Source organism: Neofelis nebulosa, chromosome 1 (genome assembly GCF_028018385.1).
Source record: "Neofelis nebulosa isolate mNeoNeb1 chromosome 1, mNeoNeb1.pri, whole genome shotgun sequence".
Taxonomy (NCBI): domain Eukaryota; kingdom Metazoa; phylum Chordata; class Mammalia; order Carnivora; family Felidae; genus Neofelis; species Neofelis nebulosa.
In genome coordinates this window covers 104,408,463-104,429,735 of record NC_080782.1, presented here as the reverse complement: position 1 = coordinate 104,429,735, position 21,273 = coordinate 104,408,463, and the positions used below count along the sequence as shown (strand labels likewise).

Here is a 21,273-nt window from a genome sequence, read left to right as displayed (position 1 = left end):
TCCCCACTGAGAGGAGTGACCCGACACATCTCTTGAGTCCTTCTGGTTCTACACACTGTCATGATCTTCTGCGGGTGCCACCCACTCAGTTAACCCTCACGCTATATGGGTGCCTACCTGGCAGGGTCCTTACCCATATGGGATGGCAGTCAAGCAGCTCACTGTAGGAACTAGATGTAAGTGCTGCCTTTGCCAGTATAGCCATCTTCAGCATTCTGAGATCAGAGAGGGAGGATCCCAGGGGGCTGGGCAGCTAAGTGCTGGATGTAAAGCTGCCAAACCATCAGGCCCAAGGGAGGTGCTCTAAGAAGAGCATTTCCTAAAAACTCGGCATTTAAAATGACACATCTTAACATGCCATTCCCAGAACCCATCATCTCCCCTCCTATGGGGTTTTAATGGTTGAAAAGACAATGAGGTTTCTTTTCCAGGTCATATTAATGAAAGACCTATTTCCCAGATCAATGCCCTCCAAAGCAAATATATACTCTCTTTATGTTGTATTCACCCTTCTATTTGTTGCTGCTCTACATGTAAGGATATGAGATTTTATAGTGTGATTAGTATTGAGAAGTTTGGGCCAGCAGTCATCTTCAACTCTGGGGCATTAAATCATGTAGAGAGCTTTTTTTTTTTTTTTTAATATGAATGTATGGGCCTCTTTCCTAAAAATTTTCATTTAATTGGTCTGGTGAGGAGATCCAAGCCTCAGTCTGTTTTTTTTTTTAACCACTCCCCAGGCAGTCTAATGTGAGGCCAGGTGAGAACCACTGGGCTGAGGGATTGCGGTGTTTCCAAAAGGTTCAGAGTGGCCACGAACACCTATGACACACGTGCTTTACATTCCCGGTTTTTTTAGCCAAGAATTCTTAAGGAGAAGTTCCACCCACAACAGCAATAGATGCTGTGTATTTGGGTCCAGCTTTTCTCTTTCCCATCTAGAGTTTACAGCTTGTATAGACATTCCCCCAGGCAAGCAAGGGTCCTAGCAAGGGTGAGAACACCACCAAATTTTCTGCCAAGCTTTTAAACTTGGGTTTATGTTGCCATTTCAGAACTCACACTAATAGTCTAGTACTTCCATCTAAGGGAATGCATTCCAATGCCAAGTCCCTGTAGTTCTGTGATATATTCATCAACAAAACCATATCTTGGGTAGTGGAGAATGTAGAGTCAATGCCCATATGTTCCTGAATCTTAAGTTTTCTCCAGTATTCCGAAGAGTCGGTCTCTCTACCGAGTTTAAAAGAGCTATATTCTCCTGAGCACTATCACACAGTTTGTTGTGGATTTTTATTTATTTTAAAGGCTTTTTGTTAATGTTTATTTTTCAGAGAGAGAGACAGAGTGTGAGTAGGGGAGGGACACAGAGAGAGGGAGACACAGAATCCAAAGCAGACTCTAGGCTCTGAGCTGTCAGCACAGAGCTCGACGAGGGGCTCAAACTCATGAACCGTGAGATCACGACCTGAGCCAAAGTCAGATGCTCAAGTGACTGAGCCACCCAGGCACCCCTGTTGTGGATTTTTCAAGAGAATTATTTTGTTTCTATGGCCTTTTTTCATTTTCTGAAATTTGGCGATAATAATCCCCCCTATAACCTACCATATATTCAGTCCTTAAAATAGATCAGTCACTATATCAGGCACTAAAATATACTATCTCTAATCCACAGGACAACCATGCAAAATAAGCACTGTTTCCCCAAATTTACAGATGAGAAGCTTCATAGCTGTAACTGTTAGAGCTGGGATTCAGATTCAGGTCTGTCTGGCTCCAAAAATAACAATCTTTTCACAATGCTCCACTGCCCACAGAAAATCTGTTGGAAGGTCAGTAACTGTAACAAAACAATAAAAGTAGATATTCTTGTAACAAATGTTTTCTCCTGAGCCATGGAAGTCACAGTTTCTACATCCTCAACTACATTAGAGTCTTTGGAGCCTCCAGAAAGGAGGCTTTGAGAGTGGAAATACTTCCTGATTAACTTGTGTGATGTGTTAAAAAGTCATTTCTAAAATATATACAATCAAGTCCTATAGATGATTAATAAGTATGGCTAGTAGAGTAGGAAGCAGAAGGTCCAAGAGATAGACAGACAGCTTTTTGAGTCAACAAGGAAAATCACTTTGTAACAAGGCATGTGAGTTCTTCTGCAGGTGGGGATCCTTGAGAGAGAATAGAGACTTTGGGCAGGGATGCCTGGAATATTGATTCAACCACATTCAAAGAACAATGGTGAAGAAAAAGCACACATGCACTCAGTCCCTACCCTCACAAAGCTTTCAATCTAATGGTGGGGAGACAGGTATTGATCAAATAATCCCACAAACATGATCATGTAAAAAATACTCTGAAAGAAAAGCACAGGGTTCTTTGACAGCATATAGATCAGTGGCCTTGATCTAATTGAAGGCAAGAAGGAATCATGTACAGTGAAGAAAGACTTCCCTGAGGAATTTCTATTTTCCCAGTAAGAGTTCGATGTTCCCAAGTTAGCCGATGGCATGTTCTGTTTTATGTAACAATGACAGCTAGGAACAGCCTACTCTCCAACCTCCACTTCAAAGCCACCAACCAAACCCATGAGATGATGGATATGAGCCATTAAATTGCCACCTGCCAATTTTTCTTATCACTTTTCTCTTCCAGGGTTTGAATTTCTAAGTTTTAGGTTTAGCAGCATGGACTCAATTGCTTCCCTTTATATGAGCCTTCTGCGCTTCTCTTCCCCACTCTTTTTTTTTTTTTTTTTTGGGGGGGGGACAGAGAGAGACAGAGCATGAACGGGGGAGGGGCAGAGAGAGAGGGAGACACAGAATCGGAAACAGGCTCCAGGCTCCGAGCCATCAGCCCAGAGCCCGACGTGGGGCTCGAACTCACAGACCGCGAGATCGTGACCTGGCTGAAGTCGGACGCTTAACCGACTGCGCCACCCAGGCGCCCCTCTTCCCCACTCTTTATACCCAACCTAACAACCATATACCCATGGGGTGATGGCAATTCTCCCATATCTTCAAAAACAAGGAAATTAGGATTCTTGCCAGATTTTTTAAAACAAAGAAAGATCCCCCCAGCACCCTACAAGCCAACTGAATTGACTTAGAGCCTATAATATTTGGTCAGCTACATCCACCCAAGGATGTCTTTAGGAAGCCAGGAAGAGCAAGACCATAATAGACAAGCCCCTACCTCACTCCATAGGTCATGCAAAAGCTGGAGGAATGTTATAGTTTCAATGTTTAGATCCCAGCAGACTTGGCCCTTCCCACAGAGATCATCTAGTCTTAAGGAAAAACTGTCCCCTCTTCTCTATTAGTAGGCAGGGGCTGCCTCACCATCCCCTCGAGAACCAGGAAAGCCTATTATCTATCTCTTAGATTTAGTGAACCAAACAGAAGTTTGATTTCTTTTCAGATAAAAGAGATGATGCAAATGAGAATTTTATCTTGCACGGAGGAGTGACAAAGTAGGAGAATGAATCCTACTTGATTACAATTTTCCATCATTCTGATTTTATAATTACTGAATGGAATCAATCAGCTTTCAATTGTTACCTTGGTGAAAGATTAAAACATCATTACTTGTCCTACATATTTCACACTTTAGCAAATTTTAATAAACTAAATGCATGAGAAATGGTTATATTATCTTTCATGATATTGGGATGCTAATGACATTTCTATTGATTTTAATTCACATTTGTTGGTCAAAAAGAGTCAGATTCCAACGAGGCATGGAATCCTATAATCAACACTAACAAATGAAGACCACTGAACACTGAAATAGGCCAAATGAAATCATTAATCAGAAATATCATAAAATAATTACCAAAAAACTAAGGAGGTCTTATCTTCCTAATGAACATCTTTTATGGTATATTGATTCATTTATAACTCTTACACATTGGTGATTTCTCTATTAAAATGTTTTCCATAAGTATAGAAAAAGCACTTTGAAAAGACAAAATCGGAAAAGCACCAATTTATCATCAAAGGGGATCATACACGCCTCCCCCTAAAAAGTGAAAAAGAGTCCTGAAGATCATATAGGACATGCAACCCCTTGTTAAAACCATTCGTATCTGGGACACCTGAGTGGCTAGTCAGTTGAGCGTCTGACTTCAGCTCGGGTCATGATCTTGTGGTTTGTGAGTTCATGAGTACAAGCCCCAGAGTGGGCTGACTACTGTTAGCACGGAGCCGACTTCGAATCCTCTGTTCCCCTCTCTCTCTGCCCCTCCCCCACTCACACTCTTTCTCAAAAATAAATAAACATTAGGGGTGCCAGGGTGGCTCAATCGGGTGAACATCTGACTTTGGCTTAAGTCATGATCTCCCGGTTTGTGAGTTCGAGCCCCGCTGTCTGCGCTGACAACTTGGAACCTGCTTGGGATCCTCTCTCTCTGCCCCTCCCCGGCGCTCTCTCTCTCCCTCTCTCTCCCTGAAAAATAAATAAATATTTATCAAAAATAAATAAATAAGTAAACATTAAAAAAATTTTCACGTCTGAAAAATTCTTAGCCCGGTAGGGGAAAGATTATACAGAGTAATCAATAACAGAGAATAGAGTAATAGTGAAAGGTGAAGGTTCTGCAGTTAAACATCATGGCTTCAGGTAACTTTGTCTACTTTACTTCTTTGTGCCTCAGCCCCTTCATCTGTAAAATGGGGGGAGGAGGGTATAATAATAGTACTCATTTCATAGTCCTGGTCACAGGATGAAATGAGATGATGTGTATGTATAAAGCATGGTTAAAAACAGCATTAAACTTCATGTATGTGAAGATGTTGTTTTGATTCTCTCCAATGCTCTCTTGGTTTGAATTTTTTCCATTACTTATTCTCTCTAGCTGGTCAAGTGGACTATGCCTCCTAGGGGACAAATCAAGTCTGGGAGGGTCTGATATCTGGAGTTCACACTTACAAGAGGCAAACAATGAGGGGTGAAGTGGGGGCAAGACAGACCAGGCTTTTAAATGCTCTAGAATGTGAAAATATCCCCCCACAGCCTCAGTCTTTAATAGACCTATAAAAATCATGATAAATGTCATCTATGGGACTTAATTTCTTGTAAAAGCTGGAAAAGGCAATGTTTGTCTCCAAGAGAATGTAGGAGGTAAAATACAGATGGCCCTGTTAAGACAATGAGTGAAGACTGGGGAGCCCAGCCTGATAACAACAAGGACCCAGAGAGTTACAGGAAAGTTGCTGGATGGGCCTTAGCCAAGGTGACTTGAATCTCCAAGAGGTGGGAGGTAGAGGAACAGAAATGGGGGTCCCAGGTGATACCACTGGGGATTTCCAATATCAAATCAACTCTTCAAAAAAAAAAATAATAATAATAATAATAATAATAATAAAATACAATAAAATAAACTCTTCAAAGGCCCCACTTCCTCAACTGAAAATTTCCTGGACTTCTTTCCATTTGGGTTTTTCCGAGAACCTCAGGCCACCAATTCAACACACTATTCTTCAAGTTCCACTTAAATTCATTCTACTACCTTTTTAAATCAGATTTTTATTATCCCACATCTTCCTTTAAAGTTGTTTGAAATTTTAGAACAGTGTGATATCAAGACTTTTTTTTAATCAAAGCCCTAGGTCAGAACACCTCTTGTATGTGCTGCAGAAAAAAATTACATAAGCCACCCATACCTTGTCCACAATGATGACAACGGTAACAGTTATTGTTTGTTTATGGAACACTCACCATAAACCAGGTATCACACTAATTATGCTTTACTGGCATTAATGTATTTAACCTTTACAACTGCCCAATGAAATAGGTTCAGTTATAACAGATAAGGAAACTGAAGTCAAGAGAGGTCACTTGTCAGAGGGGAGGTGGCTGGGGGGATGAGAGAAATAGGTGAAGGCGATTAAGTGTAGACTTAACTTGGTGAGCACTGAGTAATGTACAGAATTGTTGAATCACTGTACTGTACACCTGAAACTAATGTAACCCTGTATGTTAAGTATACTGGAATTTAAAAAAAAAAAGAGAGAGAGAGAGAGAGGTCCCATGTCCAAGGTCACAAACTTGGTGGTGAAACCAGGATTAGTTCATTTTTTCAGCAGTTATTCATTAGGGGTAAAATATAGCAAGTAAGTCACACTTTTTCAATCTAGGTTAGAGAAAAGAGAGGTGTATTTATTCACAATAAATAAGTGTATTTATTCACAAGAGCTATAAAAGCAAACACACATCACAAATAAATAGTTTTACTTCAAGGACCTTGTTGCAGGTCTCACTTTTCGAAACTAGCCACAACAATAACTCACGTCCTACATGCCCTCAGTGTGATGTTAACTCTCCTCACATCAAGATATGGAAATCTAGGGGGCGCCTGGGTGGCGCAGTCGGTTAAGCGTCCGACTTCAGCCAGGTCACGATCTCGCGGTCCGTGAGTTCGAGCCCCGCGTCAGGCTCTGGGCTGATGGCTCGGAGCCTGGAGCCTGTTTCCGGTTCTGTGTCTCCCTCTCTCTCTGCCCCTCCCCCGTTCATGCTATGTCTCTCTCTGTCCCAAAAATAAATAAAAAACGTTGAAAAAAAAAAAAAAAAGATATGGAAATCTAGGTGTGCCTGGCTGGCTCAATCGGAGGAGCATGTGACTCTTGATCTCAGGGTTGTGAGTTCCAGCCCCACGTTGGGTGGAGAGATCAGTTAAAAATAAAATCTTTTTTAAAAAGATACGGAAATCTAGGTTCCCTTCTTGAATGTGGGAGGGTTTATGACTAACGGTGGAAGTGACACTATGTACTTCCAAAACTAGTTCACAGGAAGTTCACAGCTTCTGCCTGGTTCTGTTGAAATGCTTGCTTTTGGAACCCAGCAACCACACCATGGGAAAGTCCAAGTACAAAGAAGACAGCTCTAGATGTTCCAGCCGAGTTTCCAGACAAGATCTCAGCCAACAGTGAACATCAACCTGTAGACACAAGAGTGAAAAAGCCTTTGGATGATTTCAGACCATCATCAAGTTGACCCCTATTCTCCAAATGTTTGCACCTAAAGCCCCACACATCATGGAGCAGAATAAGCTGTGTCCATTGTGCTGATTATATTCTTTCTCAATTCTGGACCCACAATACCCATGAATGTAATAAAATGGCTTCTGTTTTATAGCAAGTTTGGGATAATAAATTAAGCAGCAATAGCCACTGGAACAGCTTTTAACAAACGTCATTGGTTTTTGCAATTAATCAAGCACCAAAGCACAGAAACGTAAAATTGTAGGTAACCTGTTCAAATTGTGTGTTGACCTTTTCCTTAACTTAATCATGTTATTCTTTAGTTCTTCCAAAAAAGAAGAGCCTCTTTAGCTTAACAGGGAATTTCTGAAATATTCATTAAAATGATCACAGCAGATACATACTGCATTAAAATAGAAAAAGGCTTCCAGTATGATATTAAACAGAAAGAAAGCAGAATACCAATTTTTATACATGTTAGGATTACCCTATGTAAAGATTCCTTATGCAAATGGAAAAAAGTCTAGAAGGGAACTCTGGAAAAATCAAAATAATCAACCTGATATTTGGTAAAGTCTCTTTTTTTTCACAATTGATACATGATGCGGATATATGACTTGATATATGCTTGATATATGATCTATAGATAAAAATATATTAAACTAAAATCATCAGAGAAAGAAATTGGGCAAATTTCCACTCCCCTCCTAGGAACTCTTTCACATGACTGGAAACATTTCCTTCATTACACAATCTCTCCGTGTCTCACTTTTCTTTCCTAAGAAATGGGAGTAATAATAACATTTATTTCATAGAGTTGTTATGAGAAGTAAATGAGTTGAGTTAATTAGGGGAAGCCTTAAATAGTGCCTGACACATAGAGAATAACAAACATTAGCTCTTTGAATTATCTCATTCACTCCTAATATTGTAGATGAAGACCATCTCCATTAATCCTGCCTTTAATTCCCAAACCCTGCCACTAACAAGCACTGGAGGACTGAACTAGGAATGAAGACATCTGTGTCCCAATGTTAGCTAAGGAAATGAGCTGTGTGATCTTGGCCAAGCCACTCAGCCTTCATTTCCTTGTGCGTATAATAAATCGGATGCCTACCTTTTTGGATTTTCAACTGAAAATCAACTGACATAATGCTCTGAAGGGATTTGGTCAAAGTCCAAAACAAATGCCATTTGTCTATCTTCTTATTTTACCAATTCTATTCATTTGCTAGGGCTGTTATAACCGAGTACTGTATACGGAGTGACTGAAACAACAGAAGTTTATCATCAGCAGGGTTGGTTCCTTCCACCTACTGTGAAGAAGAATCTGTTCCAGTCCTCTCCGCTGGCTTCTGGTAGTCTGCAGGCAATGTTTGGTGTTCCTTGGCTTATAGGCACATCAACCTGATCTCTGCCTTAATATTCACATCTGCTCTCCCTACGTGCCTGTCTCTGTATCCAAATTCCCCCTTTTCATGAGGATGCCAGCCATATTGGATTAATACCCACCCTAAAGAACTCATTTTAACTTGATTACCTCTATGAAACCCTATCTCCAAATAAGGTCACATTCTGAGGTCCTGGAGGTCAGGACTTCAACAGGTAAATGTTGTGACACAATTCAACCCATAACATTGATGAAGAAATGAAATCCCCAAATGAGTAGTCTATTTAGGAAGAGTGGGACATAAATCCAGCAGACATTGACAACTTGTTTGATGCATACTGAAAGAAATGTGCAAAACACTTCTTTTGAAATTCCAGACTAAAGAAACTCTGACTGAATCCTTTTATGAACCTCAAATTCAGCCCAGATTCATAAATCCTTGAAGAAAACCCAAGCCAATTTTGGAGTTTCCGACAAGATTCAGAGGCTGAATGGATCAGACAGAATTTCATTTGGTATTTAGGATTATTGAATCTAACCTGAAACTTAATGCAAATTCATGGAACACAAACCCCTTACAAATTGAATAGAAGCAAATACTAAGGGCTCATGAGCCATCTGGAATGCACATGCTGAATGTTGAGGTTTTCCCATTGCAATAACAAGGTAGGGAGGGGAAAGCCAGGCTGGTAAGTTCTCACCATCACCAACTCTATAATATAATGTATTTGCATCTCATGTGAATTTGAATTATTTCAAATAGTGTAATATACAAATAATAATAAGATCTCACTTTGTGAGCAAAATTTTAAACAATATGAAATCTCCTTAAATATAAACTTTGTCAAAGCTTGCAAAATTTCAAGAAGGGCAGGCTGACTGACTTGCAAACTATGTGTTGGTTAATGCCATAGGAAGGTGTCCCTTTAACTGGTTAACAGAAATACCTGCATGGCACAAAAACAGACACTCAGATCAATGGAACAGAATAGAGAACCCAGAAATGGACCCACAAATGTATGGCAAACTAATCTTTGACAAAGCAGGAAAGAATATCCAGTGGAATAAAGACAGTCTCTTCAGCAAATGGTGCTGGGAAAACTGGACAGCGACAGGCAGAAAAATGAACCTGGACCACTTTCTTACACCATACACAAAAATAAACTCAAAATTGGGGCGCCTGGGTGGCGCAGTCGGTTAAGCGTCCGACTTCAGCCAGGTCACGATCTCGCGGTCCGTGAGTTCGAGCCCCGCGTCAGGCTCTGGGCTGATGGCTCAGAGCCTGGAGCCTGTTTCCAATTCTGTGTCTCCCTCTCTCTCTGCCCCTCCCCCGTTCATGCTCTGTCTCTCTCTGTCCCAAAAATAAATTAAAAAAAAAAAAAAAACTCAAAATGGATGAAAGACCTAAACGGAAGACAGAAAGCCATCAAACTCCTCGAGGAGAAAGCAGGCAAAAACCTCTTTGAGCTTGGCCACAGCAACTTCTTACTCAATATGTCTCTGGAGGCAAAGGAAACAAAAGCAAAAATGAACTGTTGGGACCTCATCAAAATAAAAAGCTTCTGCACAGTGAAGGAAACAATCTTATAGCAAAACTAAAAGGCAACCAACAGAATGGGAGAAGATATTTCCAAATGACATATCAGATAAAGGGTTAGTATCCAAAATCTATAAAGAACCTATCAAAATCCATGCCCAAAAAAACAAATAACCCAATGACGAAATGGGCAAAAAGACATGAACAGGCACTTCTTCAAAGAAGACATCCAGATGGCGAACTGACACATGAAAAGATGCTCAACATCACTCATCATCAGGGAAATACAGATCAAAACCACAATGAGACATCACCTCACACCTGTCAGAATGGCTAACATTAACAACTCAGGCAACAACAGATGTTGGAGAGTATGCAGAGAAGGACGGTCTCTTTTTGCACTGCTGGTGGGAATGCAAACTGGCGCAGCCACTCTGGAAAACAGTAGGGAGGTTCCTCAAAAAATTAAAAATAGAAATGCCCTAAAACCCAGCAATTGCACTACTAGGTATTATCCAGGGGATACAGGTATGCTGTTTCAAAGGGGCACATGCACCCCAAAGTTTATAGCAGCACTATCAACAATAGCCAAAGTATGGAAAGAGCCCAAATGTCCATCAACAGATGAATGGATAAAAAAGATGTAGTATATATATATACAATGGAGTATTACTTGGCAATCAAAAAAGAATGAAATCTTGCCATTTGCAACTATGTGGATGGAACTAGAGGGTATTATGCTAAGCGAAATTAGTCAGAGAAAAATAAATATCACATTACTTCACTCTTATGAGGACTTTAAGATACAAAACAGATTAGGGAAGGGAAGCAAAAATAACATAAAAACAGGGAGGGGGACAAAACATAAGAGACTCTTAAATATAGAGAACAAAAAGAGGGTTGCTGGAGGGGTTGTGGGGGGGGGATGGTCTAAATGGGTAAAGAGCTTTAAGGAATCTCCTCCTGAAATCATTGCTGCACTATATGCTAACTAACTTGGATGTTAAATAAATATATAAGTAAATAAATCTTCACAGAAAAAAAGTTAAAAAAGAAATACCTGTAATCGTTGATCAGCAGAAACTATTACATATGGACATCCAAACTTGACCAATGGTTTGAATAGCTAATATGCTCTCACTTTATTTTTTTTTAAGTTTATTTATTTATTTTGAGAGAGAGCACAACCAGGAGAGAGGCAGAGAGAGAGGGAGAGAGAGAGAATCCCAAGCAGGCTCTGCAATGTCAGTGCAGAGCCCTATTCAGGGCTTGACCCCATGAACTAGGAGATCATGACCCGAGCTGAAGTCAAGTCAGAAGTTTAACTGATTGAGCCACCCAGGCTCCCCTGTGCTCTCATTTTAAGTTTGACAGTTGCTCAGAATTAAAATCTTTTGGAGCACTTGGGTTGCTCAGTGAGCTAAGCATCTAATGGTTCAGTTCATGAGTTCGAGCCCCACATCAGGCTGTCAGTGCAGAGCCCACTTCAGATCCTGTGTCCCCATCTCTCTCCACTCCTCCCCCAGTCATGCATTCTCTCTCTCATTCTCTCTCTCTCTCTCTCTCTCTCTCTCTCTCTCAAAAATAAGCTTTTAAAAAAGAATTAAAGGGATGCCTGGTGGCTCAGTCGGTTGGGTGTCCGACTTCAGCTCAGGTCATGATCTCATGGTTCGTGGGTTCGAGCCCTACATTGAGCTCTGTGCTGACATCTGATAGCCTGGAGCCTGCTTCGGATTCTGTGTCTCCCTCTCTCTCTTCTCCTCCCCCACTTGAGCTCTGTCTCTCTCTGTCTCTCAAAAATAAATAAATGTAAAAATTTTAAAATTTTTAAAAAGGGATTAAAATCTTTTGAATAGTCTTTAACAGTGTCATGCAAGTGTTTACTTAAGTGATGGCCCAATTACTGAAAAACTCACTGGAAAATCAGTCTCTTGGACTGGAAGTTAGTCCAGTTCAAAAAGCTACAGAAGTCCAGATACCAACCTCAAAATACCCTATTGTTAAATTAGGAAAGTGTATTATGTGAGAGATGTAAGGCTAAGAAAATAAAAGCACTCCAAGCAAAAAGAGGCCAAAACAGGTGTAGGGTTTTACACTTTGAGAGTACATCCCCTCCGCTTTACACTTATTCCTGTGGGAAAATTAGCCTTCACTTACAAAGATTTTAATTATGCAAAGCCCTCCAGGAACATGTCTCTTGAATTAAGGGCCACCATGCTGTATTTTCTTAACAATTTCATCGAAATATTACTTATACACCATGAGATTCACTCCTCCTGAGTGTACAATTCAATGATTTTTAGTAAATTTACTGAATTATGTAACCATAACCATACTCTAGCTTTAGAGCATTTTGATCACCTCGGTAAGATTTCTCATGCCCATTTACAATTAATCCCCATTCCTACCTCCAGCAACCTACTAATCTACTTTTTGTTTCCTTAGAGTTGCCTTTTCTGGACATTTCATGCAAATGAAATCGTACAATACATAGTCCTTTGTGTCTCGCTTCTTTCATTTAGCATGATGTTTCTCAGTACATCCATGTTGTAGAATGGTTCTGTATTTCATACCTCTTTATTGCTAAATGGTATTCCATTTCATGGATCCTGTAATTGTTTTTAGGCTTGAGTTTAGATGGCCCAAAGGCATAGCCACTTCTTACTATATGTGCCAGATGTAAGTATGGCAGAAAATACCCAAATGTGGCCACCAACAATTCCTCCCCTCTTGCTGCACACTCCTAACATTGAGAGGTGGGGTCTACTTTCCTTCCTTCACTTTAGAATCTGGACCAGCCCTGTCACTTGTCTTGTCCAATAGATGTAGCAGCAGTGATGTCCTGTCACTTCTGAGCCCAGTTGAGAGAAGTGGCAGCTTCTGCTTCCTCTTGGAAGTCAACCATCCTACTACAAAGAATTGAGGGCTGGTCTACCGGATGATGAGACATCCCAAGGAGAGAAACTTTTGACAGTAAGAGGCCTTCTTGGGTGTTCAGGCCCCAGCCAAGCTCTCAGCTGAATGTAGCTCCATGAGTGACTGCAGTTACACCCATACGTTGCTGAGAAACCAGCCAGCTTAGCCCAGACAACTCATATAATGAGAAATAATAGATTGTTGTTTTAAGCCACTCCCTTTTTGGAGCAATTCGTTATGTAGCAATAGGCTACTGAAACAGAACAAGTTAACCAAAGTCTTTCTCTTCCATTTTAATTCATGTTGATTTTGTACTTTTTGAGTTTTTATAGTTGTATGTCTTCGCTTCCAAGAGATTTCTAATGGGCCTTGACTTCAACATCACTTCCTTGGGTGTTTGTGATACAATGAAGAGTTTTACATCGGTCAGCCTACTCTCTGATATTCATATGCTGAAATCTTAAGGGAAAGTTTTAAATTCTCGGAAGAGAATCACCCGGAAAGCTTTATAAAAATGGATGCTCCACCCTCCCCTCCCCTCTTTCACCACAATAAATAAGGAATCAGTATCCAGCTGCTCCCATAACACTTTACAAGTTAATTTAATAATCTCACCAGGAAAACTCAATCACTCAATCAAGTATCTTCTGAATTTTGATCAAAGGCAAATAAGCATGCTAAACACTGTGCATAAAGAAATAAAAACTATCAAAATATAACCCTTACCCTCAAAAAGTTTAGAATCCAGTTGCAAAAAAAAAAAGAAAATATATCATGTCAGTATCAGTGGAACATTTAATCAGCCTACACTAGAGATACAAAATTAGGTCATTTTAACTTACACAATGTTAGCTATCAATTATATCTCAATAAAACTGTGGGGAATGGCTTCCTTCTGTGGAAAGCCATGCTGACCCCTTTCCATACATTTGGTCCAGGAGTTACTGTCTCTGGCCTAGCTAATCAGAGGACTGCATCCTTCTGGCCACGGTGATAAATTCAGGGATGAACATGTGACCTAATCACAGGCAATGAGACACAATCACTAGACTTTTGTTGGGACTATGAGAAAGAGGTACTTTTTTTTTTTTTTTTTTTTTTAGAGCTATTAACAACCATCTTGCCTCCTCAGGAGGAAAGAAGCCTGTCTTAGAAGAAAACTGAATATTAGGAAAACAGAACTGGAAGTTGTCTAGAGAAATTGGACCCTGATGGTATCAACTGAACACCTCTTTCATGGCACACTGAAAGCTAGTTCCTGCTCTGGACTTTTCAACTCTCTGAGCCAAAACACACACACACACACACACACACACACACACACACACACACAGAAAGACACACCTTTTATTGCTTAGGTCAGTTTGAGATGGATTTTCTATCACTCATAATACATATTTCTTAGAAGCATGTTTATCATCTGTAAAATGAGGATAATACTTGCTACCAGGCTTTGGTGGGTCTGAGTATTTTGGAAAATACAAAGCATATTCAAATATAAAGTATTTTCCTACTTCCTCTTGTCCTGTTCCTCCCTGTTCCTTGCATACTAACACCTTTAAAGCATAAAACATAATGCTGGACCAAAAGAACATTTTCATTACCAGATATGCCCGTTCTATGTTCAGTTCCATGGAATGTTTCATCTCGTAGAATTCTTTGAAACCAGATCAGCAAAGTTCTGTTTCAGTGAGCCATTTTTTCTTTAGGTCACAAAAATAGCTTCTGCAAATAAAATCCTATGTTAAAAAAGGTGTTCATGAAAAAAAATTTACCTGAGATACATGCGAACATGCTTTGGAAATGAAATTGCCTAGGAGATTCACTGTTGATGTTTGGAACATTGTCATTACTACTAATTAAAGTCCACTTTCCTTCTGGTTTCTTGATCGTGGGACTTGCTGCTCAAAAAAAGACACAGCCAAGTGGGGAGCCAATAATGAAAGCTCTTTGGTCCTTATTCAAACGGCAGATTTTCTTTTCAATAATCAACTGCTCATTTTACTTCTAGAATTCTCTTTCCTTCATTTCTGCTCTTCCCTCCTTTTCATGATTCCTTAAACCACCTTTGAAATTTGATTCTTTGATTTGACCCATCTGCAGTATTTATTCCTCAAAACTACTATCAGTGCCTTTGCAGAAATTTATCTGATGCCTGTGAACATCAGAGGACAGGAATATAAAAAATCAGCAAACAAAAGCAGTATTTTTGTATGTGAATTCTATCTCAATAAAGCTGTTAGTTAAAAAGAAAAAAAAAAAAAAAGCAATGAGTTAATACTGATCCAGCCCTCAAAGAACAAATACAGAGTCACATACTGCTCCTCTCCAGAAACAAACCGTGTCCAGGGTTCATCAGCATGAACGATGGTGATATTCTTTTCTTGGCATCCAAATAAAACCCAGCAAACCCTCCCTCAAGTGTTACCAGTGAGGCATGTGGAATCACAGTGAGTGAATTGAACTGATAAAGGCATTTTATCTGCCAGCATTTAAATGTGCCCTTTAAAGACTAAAATCAATTCCAACGTCCCTATTTATACTCTGGTGGGACCCATGTGTATATATAGCAAAACAGCCATTAGGAAAGAGGCTTTGCATCTTTCCACATAATCCAAAATGATGGCAAATTATGATGTGGTGATTAAATCAAAACCATACATAAGAAAAAACATATTGCGGACTGGATATACACAAAGCTACCTTCTTTTTAAATTTAACTTTCCATTCCATTTTTTATGTTTAATCCCACCTTGCCGTTGCACTCTCCCTGTAATTCATTCTCTAGCTCAGCTGGACTCACTGCTACTTAGAATGGCAGATACAACAGTGAAAGGATGATGTCACCCTTTAGCCAAATTGCACTATTATTACAGAACTGCATGTACTCTCATTCATTTATCTCTGCTGACATCGCTCCACGGGAAGGTTTTCCAGGGCAGATGCGAGCTCCCTTGGCAACAAAAGTGGTAGAGAGTGCACATTCACTTTAAAATCCTGAGAGGTAGAATTTAGTAAATCTTGACTCTTTGGAAGCATATTGTGAATAAAGGAGACATCTAATGTCCTCAAATGTATTCTGATTAAAAACCTCAATCTTGAGTATGAAACAACCCCCAAAATTTATCCTCATTACAGACATATTTTCTCCATCAAAAGGCATGCTTTTGACCCATAAAAATCATGCAGACTAAAGTAGTCTATTTGGCAGGTATAGGTATATATGCTAAGAAATGACATTACACTTTAGTTATCATTTGATTAGGAGTTGAGCAAAAATTAGTAAAAGTTAATTATGCAGAGTTCTATCCAAGTGTGCAAAAACAGCTTCAAATTTGAATACAAGCATTAGAGAAACAGAAAGGAGTTTTTGAAAAGGAAAGCAAGCAATCAGAGAGGCGGTTGAGAACAGAAAAGGCAAACCAGGAAATGAGAGTGAAAAGAAAACCCAGGAAAAATCAGGTTCATTTGAGGGATTCTTTCCCCCCCAAAACTGCTCTTCCTCTTTCTTTCCTCCCTGGCTTTTTGGAGAAGTAAATAACATTTAAAAATACAGTTTCTGGGGCGCCTGGGTGGCTCGGTCGGTTGAGCGACCAACTTAGGCTCAGGTCATGATCTCATGGTCTGTGAGTTCGAGCCCCGAGTTGGGCTCTGTGCTGACAGCTCAGAGCCTGGAGCCTGCTTCTGATTCTGTGTCTCCCACTCTGCCCCTCCCCCACTCATGCTCTGTCTCTCTCTGTCTCAGAAAGAAATAAACATTAAAAAAAAATTTTAATACAGTTTCTTTCTCTTTTCTCTTATCTTTTTGAAATATAGTTAATGCACAGAACAGAAATTCCGATAGTACAAAAGGGTATCTGAAAAATAGGAAGTCTTGAGGCACCTGGGTGACTCAGTCTGTTGAGCGTCCGGCTTTGCCTCAGGTCATGATGTCACAGCTCATGAGTTCAAGCCCCACATGGGGCTCTGCACTGAGTCTGCTTGGGATTCTTTCTCTCTCACCTCTCTCTCAGACCCTTTCCAAATCATGCTTTCTCTCTGTCAAAATAAATAAATAAATTTTAAAAAGAAGAAGAAGAAGAAGAAGAAGAAGAAGAAGAAGAAGAAGAAGAAGAAAAGGAAGGAAGGAAGGAAGGAAGGAAGGGGCACCTGGGTGGCTCAGTCAGTTAAGTATCTGACTTTGGTTCAGGCCATAATCTCGCAGTTCGTGGGTTTGAGCCCCACATCGGGTTCTGTGCTGACAACTCAGAGCCTGGATCCGCTTCAGATTCCATGTCTCCCTTTCTTTCTGCCCCTCTCCTGCTTGCTCTCTCTCTCTCTCTCTCTCTCTCTCTCTCTGTATTTCTCAAAAACAAATAAACATTAGGGGTGCTTGGGTGGCTAAGTCGGTTAACCTCTGACTTTGGCCAGGTCATGATCTCATGGTTCATGGGTTCAGGCCGTGCATCAGGCTCTGTGCTGACAGCTCAGAGCCTGGAGACTGCTTCTGATTCTGTGTCTCCCTCTCTCTCTGTCCCTCCCCCACTCACACTCTGTCTCTCTCTCCCCCACCCCCACCCCCAAAAAAATGAATAAACGTTTTTAAAAAAATTTTTGTCATAAACAAACATTTAAAAAATGGGGGCAGCGGTGAGGGGCCAAGATGGAGGAACAGCATGGAAGTTTTTTTACATCTCTCATCCCAGAAATGCAGCCCAGATCAACACTAAACCATCTTGCATACCAAGAAAGCTGATTTGAGGATTAACAGAACAATTTGCACAACCTGAACCACAGAATTTGGCAGGTATGCAATGTGGAGAGGTGAACTGGAGGAGAGAGAAGCCCTGGAGTACAGGGAGCTGTTTTCGTTTGCAGAGAGAAGACAGAGATGGGGGTGGGGGCAGAGTATGGGAAAAGCACCCCCATCAAAGCAGCTGGAGAGAAAAAGGAAGAGTGGAAACAGCCACAAGGGACTGAACAAAAAAGGGAGAAAGGGGAAAGGAGACCATTTAAATACCATTAAGACTCTATAAACAGGGGGAGCACATAATCTGAAACTCCACAGCTTGATACCTGGCCGTGCTCTGGTGGGAAGGGCTTATCCCCAGGAGCAGAGAGCAAGGCCCAAGAAACCCTCGGGCCACGTGGGGAGAGACAGGTCCCCTGCTGGTAGAGGTGGTGCGGCCTCCCCACAACCAAAGGTCCCAGCAGACCCCGGAGAATGGCCACATCCACTGGGATTGGAGCAAGGATGTTAATGGTAAAGCCTGGTGCCAAATGTGTGCTGTGATTTGCCACAATCCCTGAAATGCTGCTGCTACACAATTGCACAAACTTTTTCTCGGGTGGGCTGGTGCTGGCCACAGTCTCTGGGCATAGGAAGTGGCACAGTCTGGCGAACGTTCCTGGGGGCGGGCTGGCACCTGGCCATTGCTCAGTGATACCTTCCCCCAGAGAGTCAGAACGGGTCAAAGCCACAGTCCCTCAGAAGTGAGGGGTTGGGAAACACAGCCCCATTTGAGATAAAACTCAGGAGGAAGGTGGTGCCCGGCAGCCTGACAGCTTGGTCGCGAACAGTATAGAAGCAGGGAGTGGACAGAAGCCAGATACAACACAGTGGTGCTGGACTGCAAGTCATAGAGAGCACACAAGTCTGATACTAGAGACTGGGTAGGTAGGTGGTGCCATTTTCACCCCTTGCACACATGCGCATACACCGCTACATGCACATACACCGCTACATGCACCACAGCAATCCACCCCAGTAAGCTAAGTAGTGCCATCTAGTGGAGAAGGGAGCCGTTACACTAAGCCTCACCCAGCTGGGCCAACCATGTTCTTGAGGACCACCATAAGTCTCTCCTGCTTAGTTTATGGACTATAAAGTGCTTCATGGTTTGAATTCTAGGGGAAAACAATGTAATTTCAATCATATTTCATTCAGTTCACTGGTCCATCTATTCAATTTTTTCTTTTCTTTTCCTATTCTTGAATACAGAAGGAAAATTTATTTTTATTTTCCATTTTTATTAAAAAGATTTTTCTTTAGGGGGACCTGGGTGGCTCAGTCAGTTAAGTATCCAACTTTGGCGCAGGTCATGATCTCACCACTCGTGAGTTTGAGCCCCGTGTCGGGCTCTGTGCTGACACTCAGAGCCTGTAGCCTGTTTCAAATTCTGTGCCTCCCTCTCTCTCTGACCCTCCCCTGTTCATGCTCTGTCTCTGTCTCAAAAATAAATAAACGTTTAAAAAAATTTTTTTAAGATTTTTCTTTAATTTTTTTACTATGTTTTTTACTTTTTTGTAAATTTTTTAATTCTATTTTACTTCCATCATTTCATTTTATTCTGTTTTATTGTATCTATTTTTCCAAATTTTTGAACATTTCCCTTTTTTTCTTTTTTCCTTTTTTTTATTTTCTTATCTTTCCCTTTTTTCTCTAACTAATCAAGGTTTTTTTCAATAACCAAACCAAAACACACCTAGGATCTAGCGTCCTTTATTTGATTTTTTGTGCTGTTTTTAATTTTTTTACATTATTAATTCCTTTCTTCCTTCAAAATGACTAAACAAAGGAATTTGCCCCAAAAGAAAGAACAGGAAGAAATAACAGCCAGGGACTTAATCAACACAGATACAAGGAAGATGTCTGAACCAGAATTTTGAATCACAATAATGAGAATACTAGTTGGAGTTGAAAATAGATTTGAATCCCTTTCTGTGGAGATAAAAGCTAGTCAGGATGAAATCAAAAATGCCAAAATTGAGCTGCAACTTCTAATGGATGCCACGGTGGCAAGGATGAATGAAGCAGAGCAGCAAATCAGCGATATAGAGGACAAATTTATGGAGAATAACGAAGCTGAAAAAGAGCGAGACTAAAGCAAAAGAGCACAAAATAAGAATTAGAGAACTCAGAACTCTTCAGGGGCCCCAGAAGATGAAGAGAAAGAAAAAGAGTGAGGAGGTTTATGTGAGCAAATCATATCAGAAAACTTTTGTAACCTGAGGAAAGACACAGACATCAAAATCCAGAAAGCACAAAGCACTGCCATTAGATTCAACAAAAACTGACCATCAACCAGGCATATCATAGTCAAATTCACAAAATACTCATGCAAGGAAAGAATCATGAAAGCCACAAGGTAAAAAAAAAAAAAAAAAAGTCCTTAGCCTACAAGGGAAGACAGATCAGGTTCACAGCAGACCTATCCACAGAAATTTGGCCAGCCAGAAAGGAATGGCAGGATATATTCAATGTGCTGAATCAGAAAAATATGCAGTATTCTTTATTCATCAAGGCTGTCATTCAAAATAGAAGGAGAAATAAAAAGTTTCCCAGACAATCCAAAAATTAGAGTTCATGACCACTAAACCAGCCCTGCAAGAAATTTTAAGGGGGGCTCTCTGAGGGGAGAAAAGATGGGAAAAAAAAAGACCAAAAGCAACAAAGACTAGAAAGGACCAGAGAACACCACCAAAAATTCCAACTCTACAGACAACATAATGGCAATAAATTCATATCTTTCAGTAGTCACTCTAAATGTCAATGAACTAAACACTCCAATCAAAAAGACATAGGGTAAGAGAATGGACAAGAAAACAAGATCCATCTATAAGCTGTTTACAAGAGACACATCTTAGACGTAAAGACACCTTCAGATTAAAAATAAGAGGATGGAGAACCATCTACCATGCTAATGGTCTCCAAAAGAAAGCTGGAGTAGCCATACTTACATCAGACAACCTAAATTTTAAAATAAAGACTGTAACAAGAGATGAAGAAGGGTATTATATCAGAATAAAGAGTCTATCTGCCAAAAAGATCTAAGAAGTGTAAACATTTATGCTCCAAACGTGGACACACCCAAATATATAAATCAATTAATCACAAACATAAAGAAACTCATTGATAAAAATACCATAATAGTAGGGGACTTCAACACCCCACTTACAACAATGGACAGATCATCTAAACAGAAAATCAACAAAGAAACAATGGCTTTGAATGACACACTGGACCGGATGGACTTAACAGACATATTCAGAACATTGCATCAATACACATTCTTCTCAAGTGTACATGGAACATTCTCCAGAAAAGATCACATACTAGAACACAAATCAGCCCTCAACAAGTACAAAAAAATTGCAATGCATGCATATTTTCAGACCCCAACAATATGAAACTCCAAATCAACCACAAGAAAAAATTTGGAAAGATAACAAATACTTGGAGACTAAAGAATATCCTGCTAAAGAATGAATGGGCTAACCAAGAAGTTAAAGAGAAAATTAAAAAGTACTTGGAAGCCAATGAAAATGATAACACCACAACCCAAAACCTCTGTGATGCAGCAAAGGCAGTCATAAGAGGGAAGTATACAGCAATCCAGGCCTTCCTAAAGGAGGAATAAAGGTCTCAGATACACAACCTAACCTTATACCTTAAAGAGTTGTGAAAAGAACAG

The 21,273-nt window shown here is 40.3% G+C and overlaps 1 long non-coding RNA gene across 1 annotated transcript in view; it reads right to left on the bottom strand.

The window, feature by feature from the left end:
- Nucleotides 1-21,273, bottom strand: part of LOC131512228 (uncharacterized) — a 195,488-nt gene that overhangs the window by 143,195 nt on the left and 31,020 nt on the right. The window contains exon 5 of the long non-coding RNA XR_009262038.1: nt 14,425-14,545. This is a non-coding gene — a long non-coding RNA (uncharacterized LOC131512228). The remainder of the gene's footprint in view (nt 1-14,424; nt 14,546-21,273) is intronic.